Genomic DNA, 5000 nt, shown 5'->3' on the forward strand with positions numbered 1-5000 from the left:
CTAGAAGAGTTTTCATTAACGAACCAAGTGATTTCCCTCGTGTTCGAATCCATTGAATGAAGGTAAACTTTCTTAACATCATTAATGAATAACCAATTTTCAAAATTTTTCAGTGATAAATAAGTACAAAGTCTCACATTGCTCTCTATGATTACAGTTCTCCTCCTTTTCCCGGAAAATTTGTCTGAGTTATTTTTCTTTTTGAATTTGTTCTAGCCATCAGCAGTACATGAGAAATATATATATATATATATATATATATATATATATATTATATATATATATATATATATGTATATATGTATATATATATATATATATATATATATATATATATATGTATATATATATATATATATATATATATATATATATATATATATATATATATATATTTATATATATATATATCTTTTTTGTAGGTTCTATCTAATTTGATAACTAAATTCTATCTCTTTTACTCAGAATATAATTGAATGAAGAGAATCAGACATTAAACTTTACAGTCACTTTTTCATACAATATACAGTTTTTGTTTTTGGGAAACACTTCTTTGTGAACAAAACTGGATCCTTTTTAGAGAGCATTTGTTTCATGATAGCTGCTATCTATCTATCTACCTAAATATTTATCTATCTATCTACACATCTATTTATCTGTCTATTTATATATCTATATACACATCTATCTATCTGTTTATATATCTATCAACCTGTCTACACATTGATCTGTCTCTATCCTTCTATCTATCTATCTATCTGTCTGTCTATAAGTCAGTTTATCAATCTATCTATCTACACATCTATCTTTCTGTCTATCTATCTATCTGCACATATATTTATCTGTCCATCCATCTATCTATCTATCACGATGTCTATTCGATTACAATTTATACATCGATACATATAGTGAATAAATACGATGTTTATTGGTGTATTGCATCTCTTGCAAAGTTGCCAGATAGCTTCATAAAGCTCAATTATTTAGTTTTGAAAAGGATCATTTCATGTCAATTCAATTCTCAAGAGCCAGTTTAGAGTTTAAATCTTAATAAATGCCAAAATCCGTGGAAGGAATGATTATAAATAGCTTTCTGTTGTTATTTTAAGAATGCATTAATTTTTCATGATTTCTGGGGATAGATTACAATGAAACCCTTTCTGAAAGGGGATATCTAAACGTGGTGAAAGAGTATGCGTATCACCATGATCGGTAAAACTGTATTAATTAGGGCCACCCATACTAGGTTGGTTTGCAGTGAGCGATCAGACTAAAATCTTCCACTATCACCAATGCGGTCAGCGTGGTGATGAGAATCAACCAAACCCATGAAGTGAATTGACCTATCTGCGGCCTTAGTGCTGCAGTGGACGAGAAACGACTGCATTTTGTTGTTGGTGTTGATTTTGTTTTGTGTATGTATATATATATATATATATATATATATATATATATATATATATATATATATATATATATATATATATACATATATGTGTGTGTGTGAAAACCCTTTCGTATTATTGGTGGCAACGTTTTTTTATTGAATTTCATGGAAAAATAAGAATACTATGACGGCATCATAAAAAATCAGCAAGCTCTCTTAAGCAATAATTTTGGAAAAGAAAATACATATTCTATGAAGCCCTTAAAAAATTTTTATGGAATTAACATACATTCAATGGTCAGGAAAATGTTGTATATAAATTACGTTTACCTACATTTGATGGTCAGGAAAATGTTGTACATAAATTATGTTTTTAGGTGAAAAACCTCTTTTAATGAGGGATTAATTTCTTCTCTTGTTTTTTTTTTTTCTTTTTCAAATATGAAAATATCAATATTTGTTAAGGTTGGTGAAATTGCATCCGCAGATAATGCCTTGTTTGACCACTATTACAGTCATTGGAAGCTTTATAACGTGTTGAAACTATTAGTATTATTTAGAAAGGGAGGAGGTTAACCAACCCAATGGGCCAAACTCGACTCTTACAGATCTGGTCAATAACTTATTACCCCCGCCAACGAAGTTGGGAGTAGGTTTTGTTTTTGCCCCTGTTAGTTCGTTTGTCTGTTTGTTTGTTTTTTAACAACTTCCTGTCCACAATTTTACTCATAGAGCAGTGAAACTTCCAGGGATTAATTGTTATGGTGAGACGTGGAAGTGATTCAATTTTAAAAGTCTCAGGTTAAAGGTCAAGTTCAATATCGAGCAAAGGATCGACCGAATTAACCCTAACCTTAACCCTAAGTTGATTCTGGGAGATGTAAGCTAGTTTCGAAGAAATAAGCTGCCGTGGTGGGGGTCAACACTCTTAGAGTACTTGTCTAGTTAGTAAATAGAAATGGAATTAAAATTATGTAATTCTGTGTAAGTTTTGTTTTTCTTCTTTCTTTTCTGAAGAAACCATCATTTTGTGAATTTATTTAATCTGAACATGAAAAATAAACGATTTCAAATTCATTGTTCAAATTAGAAACATAAGGACAACTTTTCAAAGGATAATAATAATAATAATAATAATAATAATAATGATAATAATAATAATAATAATAATAAAAGTGGGAGACTCGTGTGATAGAGACACGAACGCAAGGGACAGTCCAGAGATCCACACTAGACCTCCCATGCCTACGGGAGGTCTATACTGTACTATTGGGCCATCAGTAATCCTTTTATATTCATATGCATTATGATTAATATTGTTATTCTGGATTTTTTAAATATTATAATAGCTCGAAAAGTTTAACAGTTGTGCCAACATTAGATTTACAAATTAATTTCACATTTATGTATTTTATTGATTTTTTAATATAATAGATTTAGTAATCATGTTTCTTTAAAATCTGCTTATTTGTGCAGATGCTGTCGTCATATTATAACAACTTTCTGTTATACTAAACTTGGCGAAGTTTAGTATTTGGTTTTGTTTACAATTGACACTTCGATTTCAGCATCATTCAAAAGCACATCGTCACAAGAGCAATTTAGATCCACGAATCAAGAACTTCTGTCCAAAGATGGCGTAAGGGTTCCTATATATTCCACAGTTTCTCTTCCGTTCAAATTTGTTTTTCCTATAAGATATGGAAAGATTATTGTTTTTTTAAGACTTTATATTAATTTTGTATTCCCTGTTGATTTTTCATTTTGTTGTCTGTGTTTTTTCGTTAGTAAATCTTTACTTGTAATAATAATAACAAAATAACATTATATGATATAATATTTGGACGACCTGATGTAGGATAAGGTAACGTGTTGTGTTCTCTTGCTTAAGGCTACACTCGAGTACACCTTCGTATCTTCATTTGTCTTTTTTTTTTTTGTATAAGAAAGATATATTTTGATATTGTTGCTGATCTTAAAGTATTTTATTTTAAAGGTTCATTGCATCCCTTGCAGTTTATTTATTTCCTTATTTCTTTTCCTCGTTGGGCTATTTTCCCCTGTTGGAGCCACCGAGCTTATAGCATCCTGTTTTTCCAGCTAGGGTTGTAGCTTTGCTAGTAGTAATAGTAACAATAGTAATTAAACGCCAAATTTTTTACTTAGAAATTCACGTAATTTGATCAAATCCATTGTAATTTTCTTAGTATTTGATTGAAATAACCAGACAATTTAGATTTGTTTTTCCTGTCAAATCTATTCCATGAAAATATATTATTTGCATTTTTGGTGACACACTGTCTCACGGACAGACTCACATCCATAAAAGGACTTCACATCACAAATGCATTACACAGAATACATTTATCTCGACATTTGAGTCATTTGTCCTATCAAAAAGTTTCATGTTCGACGATTTATGCAATCATCACCAAATAGGGAAAAAAATGACCCCAAAATAATTACACGTCCTTGGTTGTAGAAAAGGGATTTTGAAAAATCATAGAAAATTAAATCTTTTTTTTTTTTAATCTAAAAAAAAAAAAACCTTTGATGACAAAATTGCTGGAAACCATCTATGGATCTATATGCACAATTCTCATTACCCAGATGCCTATTTCCCCAAGTCTTAACGCGGGGGTTTCTGGAAACGTCCATGCCTGGCAATCTGTTGGACGGGAGTTTCGAATCCTGCTCAACCTTGAGAATGGAGGAGTATTGAATTAAAAGCTCAAGACAGAGACGACTGGCGAAATCTAATCGAGGCCCTTTGCGTCAATACGCGTAGGAGGAGATGATGATGATGATGATGATGATATATATATATATATATATATATATATATATATATATGTATATATATATATATATATATATACATATATATATGTATATATATATATATATATATATATATATTATATATATATATATATATATATATATATACATATAGCCAGGCTCTTGTTCTTTATCATAAAGAAAAGATTAATACAAGGATAATTCATATGTTTAAATAAGAATAGTGTTTTCGAATGTCATGTTTTTATAATATAGAGCCGACGGAAATAAAAATGATTATGCTTCTCCGATATATTTTCACATTTTATTAGAAAATATTTTTTCCTTGATTAAAATCATTCCAACTCCAGAGTATTTCTTTATTGTCTTTTGATAATTGATTTTAAATAATTATATCGAATTTTGGTGTAATTGTAGCCAGTTCTTTAACTTTCTATCTTTGTTTGAATTTTTTATTCCACACCTTTTTGATATTTCATCATAGGATTTTCTATAATATCACATTATATAATAAAGGCAAAATAAACAAAGGCAAATGAAGAGACCTTTTGAACGAAGAATCTAGTATTCCACACCAGCTTACATTGAAATACTCCTACATAAACAACAAGAACAACCACAACAAGAACAACAACAACAACAAATGCAGCCATTTCTAGTCCACTGCACGACAAAGGCCCCAGCCATGCTCTTATTCATGCTCATATATTTACTCTGCTCTGTAAATATTCCAGAACTCTGCTTGGTATCTTATCCGAGGAACAAAGAGTAACCTAAGAACTAGAGGAGAATAACCTAATTCTGTATAAAC

The sequence above is a fragment of the Palaemon carinicauda genome, chromosome 32, assembly GCF_036898095.1.
Source record: "Palaemon carinicauda isolate YSFRI2023 chromosome 32, ASM3689809v2, whole genome shotgun sequence".
Classification (NCBI taxonomy): domain Eukaryota; kingdom Metazoa; phylum Arthropoda; class Malacostraca; order Decapoda; family Palaemonidae; genus Palaemon; species Palaemon carinicauda.